Source organism: Notothenia coriiceps, unplaced genomic scaffold, assembly GCF_000735185.1.
Source record: "Notothenia coriiceps isolate Sejong01 unplaced genomic scaffold, NC01 NC01_scaffold00037244, whole genome shotgun sequence".
Taxonomy (NCBI): Eukaryota; Metazoa; Chordata; class Actinopteri; order Perciformes; family Nototheniidae; genus Notothenia; species Notothenia coriiceps.
This window is the reverse complement of record NW_011369945.1, coordinates 1,040,227-1,054,810: the sequence shown is the minus strand read 5'-3', so window position 1 is coordinate 1,054,810 and position 14,584 is coordinate 1,040,227. Positions and strand designations below refer to the sequence as shown.

General features: G+C 40.1%; 1 protein-coding gene across 1 annotated transcript in view; it reads right to left on the bottom strand.

Moving 5' to 3' along the window:
- Positions 1-14,584, bottom strand: part of myo9aa (myosin IXAa) — a 128,108-nt gene that overhangs the window by 112,958 nt on the left and 566 nt on the right. The gene's annotated exons all lie outside the window — the stretch shown is intronic.

The window sequence follows — 14,584 nt, the reverse complement described above, 5'->3', positions numbered from 1 at the left end:
GCTTTCAATCATCCCAAGGCACTAGCTTTGGGTTTTTTCAGGTGTGTCGCTGATATGGTCTCGCGACACAGAGAGACCCTGATGTGCGACTCACAAACTGGGAGGCCAGTCTTTTAGAAATAGCAGACAGAGGGACGGGCCTGTGGGGTGTCAGAATGTCGACAGGGCACCAGTTGCCGAGTCTCGGCCTGGTCCGTCCTCTCATGCTCAGGGGCAGCTGTGTTTCTCAGACCTCACATTCCTGCAGGACAGGCCACTTTAACCCCTCATCACCTGTGACTGATCTGAGGGGCAAGACCCAGCTCTTCAGGGGGAACTTCACAGCGACTTGAATAAAGTCATTTATAGTATCATTTGTGATATGAAATTATAAGAGGGATTCTGATCTAAAGCGAAAACCACAATAGTTTTTACAAAATGCTAACGACCAAATGTGGGCAAGGGAAAAACCCCATGATGAGGTTTGATATGCTAGCCCTATATTCTCAGAAATACTATCAATTAATACATAAAGGTATTATGTCGGGGATGTGCTAGTCCAATACTCAAATGTTGGGTCTGATACTGCGCTCAAATGGTGATCACTGCTTTCACTCATTTTTAAAGTGGGTTTTGTAGGTCTCTAATGCGCATTTCCCTAACAAACGGTCGCTCAGTATGGGCTTAGGCCTCGTTAGGCCTTTTAGGAGCTAGGCTCACTTATTGGCGATTTCCATTACAGTTTAGGAACCTGCGGTAGTATAGAGAGGCCGAAGTCCCGCCCACTTCTACTTCCGCCCCATGGGAACCTTATTTTGGAAAAAATTATGTATTGAAGTCAATGGGGAGAGAAAACGTATCTCCGATCCCCGTTTGAATTGTGCCATGAGTTACACATATGATGTTTGTCAATCTTAAAAAATAATTTCCGTGTCAAAAAAGTCAGTTTGTCTTAAAACTTTTTAAATATAAGACTATGAAAAATACGCAACTAGATAGACTACAAATCCCAGAGTTGCATAAGTGATGTCATAATTGTTTTCCTCCACTAAATATAAGAGCTAGCTAAGGTAACTTTAACAATATGCCTGTGTGCTTTGTACCAGGCTGTAATCATACTAGCAATGGGTCTTACTCGTTCTTTCGCTTCGCGTCAGATGAAAGGACCAGAAGTGGCTGGCTGGATCAAGTTAGCTACCTAGCTAGTAGCAAGCACGTTAGTTAGCATTACATCAGGCTTAGCCTTGTCATTTGTATTAGCCTTAACATGAAGTAACATTAAGTTAACCAAAGTGTTAAACAGTAAAGTAGTAGTCATTATTTCGTGAACCCTTTGAAGAGTGCTGTCACACAGGTGATCAGTCTATAATACACCTTTAAGCCCGGATGCCCCAGAGGGAGACATACTAACGCTACATTAGCATCTGCGACCTTTTATTACTTCATGCTATCTGCACAAATGGTTAACATTGAACATTAAAAAGATCAGGCAGTTCAGGGAGAATCGAAGGAAGGCAGGCAGGCAGCTTTGCATGACATTCTTCTGGACGTGTTTCATTGTGGTAATAGTGAGGGTAGGCAATCCCTTGTTTGGCAAGACAGTAGTGACGGCCATCTTGGTGACGTGTGTTGTTGTGCGAGACCAGAGATATAGTTCACTCATGGATGTATAATAAGAACTGGATACAGCGTGGAAGGCGGGGCCTCATTCATTCCTATGAGAGTTGCTCATTGGCGCGTGGATGACAAAATGGCCCAACTTTTGAGAGAGTGAAACGTCACAGATTACCCAGCATGCCTGAGAAGTACCCGTATGTGCGCTCATAGAGCATGCGCAACTTTAACCACGCCCCCCAAAAGGCTCGTTCACATCACAAGCACGTGAATTGCGTACACGTAACAGCACACGCGTTCTGATTATTATGATGGATTTGATATTAACGAATAAGAGGCGGCCGCGGCCGTTAGTAGTGTAACGTTCGAGCCATTAAGTAATTATGCTAAAGTGACATCAAATCATTATGTACTTTTATATTACGCTGATGTAACAGGATCTAAGTGATGTTTTGTTCAGCATTGCCAGCTTCACTGTTGAGCTTATGTTGTGTCCAGCATTCTCCTGTGCTTCTGAAATCAAAATGTGGATAAGCAATAAAACAAGCACTAAAATAACACTACCGGACTATACATACAAATTGTTATTCAACACCACACGAAGGTTTATCATTTGTGTGACACACACAGGCTATATTACATATATATATATACAAGTATATTAAATACAACGTTCATTTGATTAGAGCTTTGAACATACTTTATTTTAAGATGATGTACTTCCTTGGGCGATATCATATGGTTTAGCTAATTCATCTGGGTCAAAACGTGTTGGTGCCCCACATGCAAAGGTTGTAAAACTCTGGTTTATCCCCTGGCGTGTATTATAGTAAAAGAGCAAAGAGCAAACGTTCAACTCCTTTAATGGTATATTGCAAGTGCCAATAAGAACTACAGGGACGTTAATCTACGTCGTAATATTAACTAATTTATTTAATACTAAGATTTAATCATGAGTATAATACTTTTACAAATCTATGAATACAGCAAACATGTGCAATTATCCCATTATTACAGCTCGTGGGACTGGCAGTAAAGGCGCATATGGCTCCGATTCTTATTGGCATGTCATGGGTAAAGGTAACTCCATGTAGTACTGAACACCGTCACATCACATGGAAAGTGCTGGGCGACCGGTCCCGTGGTTTAAGATGCGCGTTCATAATGCAGAGGAAATAAATCTCAGACTAAACGTTATTACCACATTTTTACAACCTTTGAGGAACGAATGACTTTTTAATAAGGGCTATACAAGTGTTCATACCTGGGTTAGTTTATTTAGTTTAAAAAAATAATATGTATTATTATAATTATTATTTAATATATGTGTCCAAAACTCTAATCAAATTAACAGTTGTAATTAAGTATACTTGTATACTGTGTATATATATATATTATATATATGTATAATAGCCTGTGTTGTATATCTCTATACACCACAAATGAACACTGTGTGTGTCAAATAAAAGTTTGTATAGTAGTGTTTTTTAGTGTTGTTTTTATGCTTATTTCCACATTTGATTTCAGAGCACAGGATGAATGCTGGGCACAAACATAAAGCGCAACAATGAGCGAGAAATGCTGAAACAAAACATCACTAGATCGTGTTCAAATCAGCGTAAATATAAAGACATCAACGATTGATGTGTAACGTACATTAGCATAATTAACTAATGGGCTCGACGTTACACTAGCTAGCCACTAGCTGCTAGCTGCTAACTGCCGCCTGCGTATTAGTTAATATCAAAATCCAATCATAACAATCCAGAACGCGCGGTGCTGTTACGTGTCACGCAAATTCGAAGTGCTTGTGTGGAATGAGCCTGTTGGCGGGGCGGATCAGGTTAAACATGTGAACGAGCCTTTTGGGGGGCGTGGTTAAAGTTGCGCATGCTCTATGAGCGCACATACGGGTACTTCTCAGGCATGCTGGGTAATCTGTGACGTTTCACTCTCTCAAAAGTTGGGCCATTTTGTCATCCACGCGCCAATGAGCAACTCTCATAGGAATGAATGAGGCCCCGCCTTCCACGCTGTATCCAGTTCTTATTATACATCCATGAGTGAACTATATCTCTGGTCTCGCACAACAACACACGTCACCAAGATGGCCGTCACTACTGTCTTGCCAAACAAGGGATTGCCTACCCTCACTATTACCACAATGAAACACGTCCAGAAGAATGTCATGCAAAGCTGCCTGCCTGCCTTCCTTCGATTCTCCCTGAACTGCCTGATCTTTTTAATGTTCAATGTTAACCATTTGTGCAGATAGCATGAAGTAATAAAAGGTCGCAGATGCTAATGTAGCGTTAGTATGTCTCCCTCTGGGGCATCCGGGCTTAAAGGTGTATTATAGACTGATCACCTGTGTGACAGCACTCTTCAAAGGGTTCACGAAATAATGACTACTACTTTACTGTTTAACACTTTGGTTAACTTAATGTTACTTCATGTTAAGGCTAATACAAATGACAAGGCTAAGCCTGATGTAATGCTAACTAACGTGCTTGCTACTAGCTAGGTAGCTAACTTGATCCAGCCAGCCACTTCTGGTCCTTTCATCTGACGCGAAGCGAAAGAACGAGTAAGACCCATTGCTAGTATGATTACAGCCTGGTACAAAGCACACAGGCATATTGTTAAAGTTACCTTAGCTAGCTCTTATATTTAGTGGAGGAAAACAATTATGACATCACTTATGCAACTCTGGGATTTGTAGTCTATCTAGTTGCGTATTTTTCATAGTCTTATATTTAAAAAGTTTTAAGACAAACTGACTTTTTTGACACGGAAATTATTTTTTAAGATTGACAAACATCATATGTGTAACTCATGGCACAATTCAAACGGGATCGAGAGATACGTTTTCTCTCCCCATTGACTTCAATACATAATTTTTCCAAAATAAGGTCCCATGGGGCGGAAGTAGAAGGGCGGGACTTCGCCTCTCTATACTACCGCAGTTCCTAAACTGTAATGGAAATGCGCCATAAAGTGAGCCAGTCCTAAAAAGGCCTAACGAGGCCTAGCCATACTGAGCGAGGCCGTGTAGTGGAAATGCGCCATTAGAGCCTACAAAACCCCACTTTAAAATGCAGTGAAGCAGTGATCACCATTTTGAGCCAGTATCAGACCAACATTGAGTATTGGACTAGCACATCCCCGACATAATACCTTTATGTATTAATGATAGTATTTCTGAGAATACTAGGGCTACATATCAACCTCTCATGGGGTTTTCCCTTGCCCACATTTGGTCGTTAGCATTTTGTAAAACCTATTGTGGTTTTCGCTTTAGATCAGAATCCCTCTATAATTTCATATCAGCAAAATGATACATAAAATGACTTTAATTCAAGTCGCTGTGAAGTTCCCCTGAGAGCTGGTCTTGCCCCTCAGATCAGCACAGGTGATGAGGGTAAAGTGGGCCTGTCCTGCAGGAATGTGAGGTCTGAGAAGACACAGCTGCCCTGAGCATGAGAGGCGGACCAGGCCGAGACTCCGGCAACTGGTCCCTGTCGACATCTGACACCCCACAGGCCCCCTCTGTCTGCTATTTCTAAAAGACTGGCCTCAGTTTGTATCACATCAGGGTCTCTCTGTGTCGGGCCATATCAGCGACACCACCTGAAAAACCAAAGCTGTGCCTGGGATGATTGAAAGCTCAGTCTTGAAGCTTTGCATTAGTAGATCTGCCCAGCTGCTGAAGATGTTGTGGCTATGAACATTTAGCAAAATGTTCAGTTTTTCACCTTCACTTCAGTTGGTGTTCCTCTCAGTGTAACAATTTATGATTCAGGTTCCGTCCCCTTGTACATCATGTCCTGTCTGTGTGGCCTTACATTTGGCATGTCCTGTACTTGAAGTTTACCTCAAGTTCATACACATTCATATGTCTCTCACTTTGAATCCATGGCCATTGCCTGCACTTCCTATAAATCATTCAACAGTAAAGATGGTGGATCTAATGCAAATATGACTTAAGATTTAGTAAGATTCCCAAGTGGCATGTTTTATAACCTTTCTGTCATAAGATTGATTCAGTTATATGTCCTCTCTGAAAAAAGGACGCCTTCTGTGTTTGAGTGTGTCATAAATATACTGCAGCACATTTCAAATGCAGACCGGCAGCACGATGGCAGAAAGAGTGAAACCACCACTCTGCAGTTTTAAACCCTCCTGTCATAAGATATTTATCATCAGTAAAATAACTCTTTATATATAGCCTCGCATTCTTTTGACAATGAAATATGTCTGTGGGTTTTTGCAAATAACTGTACAGATATCCAAATTAGAATGAGGTTAAGAAAGTTATGGCTGCTATGAGTACAGCAATACATTTCTATTCTTTATGATCAGAATATCAGCTTTCACTTCCACTTGACATTCATCATCATGTTGGAATTCTCTTTTATGTTCTCCTCAAACATTCTGTTTTGCTCTCTTTACAATTGAGGTAACAACCTGCTCTGTGATGCCTTGTTGTACATCCCCAGCAGCTCATGTGAGCTCCTGTGAGCAAAGAGACTCGAACACAATCTGAAAATAATAATGACCCCCTTCATCTGCCCCTGAGGTGTTACCTGCTGAACCGAACCGCAGCTTGTGTTTTGGGGGGGAGAACAGGAGTCACGTGGTCCAGGCTCACATGATCGGGATGTCCTGAAAAATATTGCGTCCGCATGATGGGATTGTGTGGTGTAAGTGATTGGCATGCCCATGAAGTCATTAAAGAGGAACCTGCTTGTGTTGCACTGAACAAAGCTCCCCTTTCTTTAGTAGGCCATTATACGAGGCAGGCTTTGGCCTCAAAGGCTCAGCTTCCCTGCGTTTTGCATTGCCCCTCATTACCTCACTGCTGCTAACAGTAGCTGGAGTGAGATGGAGAGAAGAAAGTGCGTTGTGTTCCTCTTAACAATTTAGTTTGTTACGTGAGCTTATCTTGTGCTTTTTTAATGACTCCTTTTTAACGTAGGAAACGGAATTTAAAAAAGAACAGGAGGGATTTGTTTGCAAGCTCATTTTGTGTTGCCTTACATTCAATCTCACCCTCCAAGCTTTTGTTTTGGACAGAGATACAAGCCTTCAAAGTCTTGTTTTGTTTAGAGTTCGCTGTCCTTTTTAAAACCTACATGTTTTAAATAACTATGTGATTCTATGATTGTAAATGACTTTCTTAATTAAATGATTGTTATATCTGTAAATGTGGATTTGGTTAATGGCTTGAATGGTCATTTAAAATCTGCTAATCACTGTAAGAGGAATGTTCTTATTTTTAACTTATTAGGTATTTTCAGGTAAAATAACAGAACAATCCAGATACCAGTTCCCAGGTTACTGTAGTGTTTTGGGAGGGGAGCTCTGAAAACTAAAGTTGTGATTTGCAGAATGTGTGTGTGTTGTGTGACACAGATGTGACAATAGCTCCTGACCCCCTGCAGCCTCATGGTACAGACAGGACAGGGCCTTTGGTAATCCCTAGGCATGTGCTGTTGTGTGATGGTACACAATACTGCCCGTTTGCAGAGCAGTGCTGCTACAGCTTTAACCATCAGTCAAAAGTGTTATTGACTCGTTGAAGTCTTCATATGGTAGCATTGCATTGGCCTTAAAGTATATCTTTGTAATCAGAAAGTCTTCATTTGCATTTAACCTTACAGTGCTATTGTTTTTATTTTCCTGCACTCAGAGCTTTGTATCATATGAAATTTGATTGCAGGGGTAAATAGCAACAATCAGTTAAAAGTGGACTTTGTTTTCTTCACACTTGGACAAACTGGGTGCATAATACAGAACATTGTTATGATGATTTAGTAAGTTTCAAGATGATATCATTTTGATTTTAAAGGCAAGAAAAAACATTGGAGGTAACGCAGCTTTATCTGGAAGTTAACATCCATTGACGTTAAGACTGTCTATTAAAAGAGAGACAAGGTGTTGGGGAATGTGCCTGCTAGAAAAGATGAATATTAGGAGTGCATTTTGAATTACTGTCAAGGCTGTAAGCAGAGAAATATGTATTAAAACAATTGTAAAAAGACAGAAGATTGCTGTGTGTCATTTTAAAATGTGCAAAGCGGACCAGAAAGAAGGACAGATAAGTTAGAGTTGTGTCTCTACAGTACGCTGCCTCTCTTATCTTTGAGGAATTCGGTCAGTTTACAGTAGTCTGTGCTCTGTCAGTGAGGCGAGAGGGAGGAAGAGGCAGATAGTTGTGGCTAACTGACAACAACCAGGCTGTGATAAGCTGGATTTCAAATGCTGTCTGAGACATGCTCACTGTGAGCTGGAATGCTTCTCCTGTCTAATCCATAATGAAGTTATCAGTTTAGATAATGAGCAGATTACAGTGGCTGCCAAATCTGCAGAATAGTGGTGGATTAAAAATATTTAGGTTTATTAAGAAAATGTTGGAAATATATTTGGTTTCAGCTGTTCCCCAGCTGCCACAATAACCTTGTGTCAATCTCGACCCCTTTTTTTATTTGTTTAGGAGGCTAAATGTGTCTAAAATATATTTAATGGACAGGATAATTTTCTCAAAGGAAGTATTAATCTAGTCTGATTGGTAGTTTTAATTTCAGTTTTTTATCCCTTACGAAAACTCCAGCATCAGCATTTGATCATACAATGGGTTTTTTGTCTTTTAATTATTCGAATATCTCAACATTTTCAATGCAGATTTTAATAAAGGCACAGATCCTTGTATTTTGGAACACATTTCTTATCAATGATAGATAACATTTCTGTAATTGTACCAGGAAATTCTTCACATTACTTTAAAAAGCCTCTAGCCCAAGGCTGACAGTACGATGTTGTGGTCTGTAAAAATGACTACATTGTGGCTGAAAATAAGATTGTACAGCTTTGGTTGAAGGTTGAGTGCTGAACAAATGGAGCCTTATATATTCTTACAGGAATAGTTGATCATTAAAAAAAATGTCATAACGTTCCTCATAAGAGAAGGGTTCTTGGAGGCTTCACTTAACTCTGAAGCCGTGTTGTTCGACCATGTTCACTTTAGGGCCTCTGTCCTTTGCCTTTGGCTCCCACCTGCCTTCATCCTGAGTACCACTGATGCTATTCAGAGGGGGCATTCACTGCAGTGACTTAGTAGTCTGGTTGAATGATTATGGTCAGAGACCCTGGAGTCGATTAGAAGGACCCTTTTGTCTCCACAAGGTCCGAGTCCTCCACTCAGCCTGAAAAGAGTCCACTTAACACTGAAGAAGTCTCAGCTTAGCAAATAGCTTTGCTCTACATGTGCCACTGGCTGAGCTGCACTACAGAACAGGTGAGCTTTGAGAGGACACTCAGATGCTAACTGTAAGGAGTTTTCCTCCTAATCCCAAGTTTGATGGGACTGCGAGTTGGAGCCAGTAGGAGCTTAATATTAAGAGTTCAGATGGAGGGCTGGACTGTTCTGACGTCCTGAAGTATTGTTTTGAGAGGGAGTTGACTACGAAGGTTTGTTCTTGATGCTATAAATTCTACGTGGTCTCTGTTGGTGAAATAAGAATGAATGTGTTCATGTTATGCATTTTAAGTGTGAGGCTCTGTAGATTGTTGGGGAAAATATATATACTCAATAATCAAACAGTTACTGTATAAATTAGAAAATAATTCAACAATATTTGCTGCCAATAACTTTTAATATATAGAAATGTGCTGATTTTCTTAGTTCTATGTCATCGTTGATTCCATATCTATGATGTTGGAGTGCTATATGGACAAATAACAACATGTTGAACATGTCACCTCACTTAATGGCACATTTTGATGGGCATTTATAACTATCCATAAACAACTTTTGGACAAAAGGAAAGATTTGAGTAATGGAATAATAGCAGTGCAACCCCTTAATCTACTCTTGAACATGTTTGTATGATGTTAAGCTTTTCCCATGATCACAGTTCCAATATGAAGAAAATGAAGCATATCTCGGACTAAAGGGAGGAATAGGTGATACATATTTAAAGTCTAGTGTCTCCTCCCAGAATAACACATGAAAATCCGATGTTTCAGAAGAAAGGGTATGTGAGGATGGAAGTTTCCTATAACCAAGAGAGTCTAGTTTGTTTATTTTTGACCACCAAATGCAGCTCTCCACATCCTTGGGTGAGCAGAAAAACCATGAGGTCATAACATTATAAGAAGCCTCCGCAGAGACTCCCTGCCAACAGCTTCCATCATGTCTTTCAAATCGGAAAACCAAACTTGCCTTATCATCACACTGCAGCTCTTACTGTCTCTCTCTGACTGCAGCACAGGATCACATTTCAAAAGGCCTGCGGTCTGCTGAAGGCAGAGACAGCAGTCGTCCCCCATCCTCAGCAAGAGCCACCGAAACGCTGCCCTGTAATTACAGGTCATGTTTTTTTCCTAATACGCTAAACAGATGTGCTTAAAATTATGCTTAACATTCAGACCCCGAGTTAGACATGATGACATGTCATTACTATCAGCTGGTGGAGACGTACACTATTTCTGAGGCCTACATGACTTGTGATCCTAGAGCTGCTTCTTTTATTCTCTAAAACTTCAATCAATTTGATGAACACAATAAAAGACACGTTTTGCAGAAAAAGCCGTCAACATAAACAAAAATTAAACAAAAATGTAAGTTATACAAATATATATTTTTAAATAGAATGACTTTTACTCTTTATCAAAATCCGGTTAGGGTCGCTAAGTAGGTACAGTATAGACATACAAGAAGATTTTGCTTTGGTGTATAATTGTGCAATATAAACACAATAAAACAAATGTACGTACAAAATAAGAGCAAACGTTGCAAATGCGAAGAAATGTTAAATAAACTATAAAAAAAGAAGAAGCAAAACCAAAAAGGAACACAAGCCTCAAAGTGAACATCATTAATTTAAAAGTATAGTTGCATTGGAACAACTGAGCCGGAAACAAAATTGCATAAACCATAGAAGTAATTTGATATATTGGAAAGACTTGGTCTAAAGTTACATTTTAAAAGGACGCATTGAAATGAATTGGACAGCTTACTGTATCAGGAGGTTTTCAGATTGTGTGCGGTGGGTACATACAGTACAATACATTCTGATTGGCTAATATGTCACAACGCGAAATAACTTTAGCATTTTAAATGTTCCTTTGATCACTGGTGCCCACTCATGTATCCCATGATTCATAGTGATGTCTTTGAAATATTTGCTCTCGATGTAGGTGGCCTCAAGGTAGAAATCTTCCCTCCAAATCGTTATGCAATGCTTTACAAAAGAAAGCATTTGGCAGCTAATTTGATCAAACACACTGCAGCTAATTGACCATGAAGATGATGAGTCCTTTTACGAACCCTAAGGTTGAAACTCTTATATCATCTTTTGTCTGTCTCTAGGAATGCTCGACCACTTCCCAGGTATTCACAATAAGAAACGGTGACGATCTCTGGCTGCACATTAGAGGACATGTGTTCATTGTTGTGAGGTTGCAGGCATCTTGCCACTGCACTGTGTGAGCAGCTACAGTCATTACTGCTCGTCTCCACTCGGCTATGAAAGACGAGATGAGTCCTTTTGGCTCTTTCAGCATCGCTTGGTCTGAGTTTGTGATTGCAGACAAACCCAACCCCTATTACTGTACCTATTCTGTGAATAGATCACTTCATACACACATTGATGTACACACAGCTTCCCTGCTGGTTGGTGTTTTGTATGTTGAATGTTTTCTGGAGGAAACATGTCAGTGTCCTGGTTGCTCCTCAGCGCGGTCTTCCCCCAGGCCAGGGCCGCCCGAATGGGTCCGTTTGGCCCAACAGACTCCCTTTCTGAGTGGGAAATGGAGTGTGCGTAATCTGGGTCAATGATACCTCCTAGTCCCGCACCTTCTCCCTCTCCTTCTCCACCCTCCTCTTCTTTTATCTACCCTCTCTTCCGATGCTGCTTCATAATACCTCAGTAACTGCTGACTACATTTGTACCAGTTTGCTTTATTGATACTAAACTTTTTAGTATTGACCAACAGATTTTGAGGCCGGTGGACCCTTGAAATTGAGACCAAGACATAATAACCAAGCAAGACATGTCAAAGTTGAAAAATAAACATGTCCCTTCTTTTTGGTGGAAAAACACATATTTGAAGACTCTGTAACCCTAATCCTTCATTTATAGTTGGTCAAATACGCCATTACTGATATCTGCATTTGGCTTCAATTGGCTGATATATCAGTAGGACTTCCTAGTGCCTTTAACATTACGAGAAACCATTTATGATGTTTTATTTCCTTTAACATTAATCTCAGAGTCTGATTAAACAACCATGAACTTTAGATGAATCATATTGTTACCAAACTTCACATTTACTTGGGTTCAAAGCCCCCCTTTATTTAAATGTCTCTATTCCGAACACTGAAAACACGGCGCAAAAACCGCCTGTATGGGTTGAATGTGCCGTTTGGTTATTTTTCAAGAAAATAGGAGTCATGATTTACATTTCTGGAACCATATCAGAGCGAAACATTAAAGTTAAACACTTAATTCCTTTTTAAAACAACAGATGTTGATGATGTGCCTTCCATTTGCTGGCCTTTTTTATTGCGGGGCGGTGTAGTTTTCCAATTCCACCGGCCAAAAGTAGACTGTGCAGCGTCATATTGATATTTCCAGAGTCTGAAAGGAAAAACACATTTTTCCGCTCTCTAAAACAATACAATTTAAATGTGAGGTCAGTCAAAGAGCAACAGCCTTGTTTCAGACTCAACAGTTTACGTTGTCGTTCAGCAGTCTAACAGTACGTGATATACAAATTTCTCCAATTACAGTAGCTTAATCAGACTCTAATTCAGGCAATGATAGAGTATTGACTAAAGGGAGACACAGGAAAACTGCACACACACTATTCCCCATAAAACAGCAATACATCTGTGAAGATTAATGATGAGAAGTGTTTTTTCATGCTTACCAGATTTGATTGGAAAACAACTTTTCTCTTTCTATAATTATGACATGTATCATGCTCTTGTTCTGTTACTTGCTGAAGCTTTTCATTACAATCACAAGTGTTCCTTGAAACACACTATACAAGATTAGCTTCTGATAGCTTTGAACCAAGCATTAGCTCACATTTATTTACGTTTTTGGGCTTTAAATAACATTTGGTTTACTCAAGCATTGTCAGTCTTTACATATCTTGCTTTGTGCAAGTGTTATCTTCGTTATTTGGTTGGATAAATATAATTGTATGATATTCAAGAGACTTAGCTGAGAGATCTTACTTTAGATGTGCGTAATCTAAATAAAGGCTGGGTTGAGCAGAAAAGACAAAAGTATTTTCGAGCAAGACGGCAGCAGACAGAGGGTGTTTCTCAATGTCGAGGAGGCTTGCTTGGTAGCACATGTCTTCCAAGTCACTTGCTTCAGAAGCGAGGCAAGAATCCTTCCTAGCCTCGGAAAACGANAAAACTGTTTCAGTTCAGCAATATTCTTGGGATGTCTGGCCACAGCATCTCAATTGGGTTGAGGTCAGGACTCTGACTGGGCCACTCCAGAAGGCGTATTTTCTAATACGCCTTCTGGAGTGGCCCAGTCAGAGTCCTGACCTCAACCCAATTGAGATGCTGTGGCCAGACATCCCAAGAATATTGCTGAACTGAAACAGTTTTGTGAAGAGGAATGGTCCAAAATTCCTCCTGACCGTTGTGCAGGTCTGATATGCAACTATAGGAAACGTTTGGTTGAGGTTATTGCTGCCAAAGGAGGGTCAACCAGTTATTAAATCCAAGGGTTCACATACTTTTTCCACCCTGCACTGTGAATGTTTACATAGTGTGTTCAATAAAAACATATAATTGTTTGTGTGGTTTTAGCTTAAGCAGACTGTGTTTGTCTATTGTTGTGACTTAGATGAAGATCAGAACACATTTTATGACCAATTTATGCAGAAATCCAGGTAGTTCCAAAGGGTTCACATACTTTTTCTTGCAACTGTATTTCAGAGTTTGAGAGTTATGTTTTTAAGATAGAGAAACAAGGTGCATTCATTATTGTATAATTAAAAGAAAGCTTTGTTGCATGGTACCCCCTCATCTTCCTGTCAACACTCAACTCTGTAATAAAAAGGAACAAAATATCCCAAAAGATCCTCAGAAACTACAACTAGGAACTGTAACTATAAACTCAGAATGATCAGCACAGACACAATATAGGCCAAAGCCTCAAGGGAATACTAAAGTGACAAAGTCATCTTGCACAGAAATATAATGTACATGGGGTTGTCAGTTTGCAGTCATGAAGGCAACTCTGTCCACTGCTCAGAGACTTCTCCATGATTCAGCAGCTTCCTCACCCCATTAACTGCAGTCTTTATTGCCTCCTCTCTCTGCATTATATACTCTATGACCTCCACTAAATAATACATTGAGACATTTACCCCACCCTACTGCAGACAAACATTTAACCTGAACTTCATCCCATTACTAACATGAAAACAGAATACTGTCCTTTCATTTATGCTGCATCATCCATGATTTTCATTCATCCTTTATGTCTGCATTTTCTATGTCTCGTTGTATCTTTTAATGTAGCCCCTTCACAAGGTCTGACGATGAAAATAAATATTTTGGCAACAACTGACACATCAAAATCATATTGATGCTAACTGATGTCTAATCCTTGGCAACAAAAACCCAAACAAGAACCATGATTCATCATTTTTACAAGGTGTCACGTTTCCAAAGGAACATTTTGGTGGCTTCAGATATGTAGGTCTAGAGACAGTCTGTAGATGACATGACACTAAGCAACTCAAACTTTTCACAAGCTTTCACATCACACACAGCCTAGAAACACAAACATTTCTGTGTGTGACTATTCATTCAACAGAAACACCGACTGAGCCCATACACACCTAAAAGCGTGGATTAAAGGAACAAGTTTCTTGAATCATTGGTTGCTTGCAGCCCCAAAGCCCCTCTTCCACTGCGGAGCAACACACACACACACACACACACACACACACC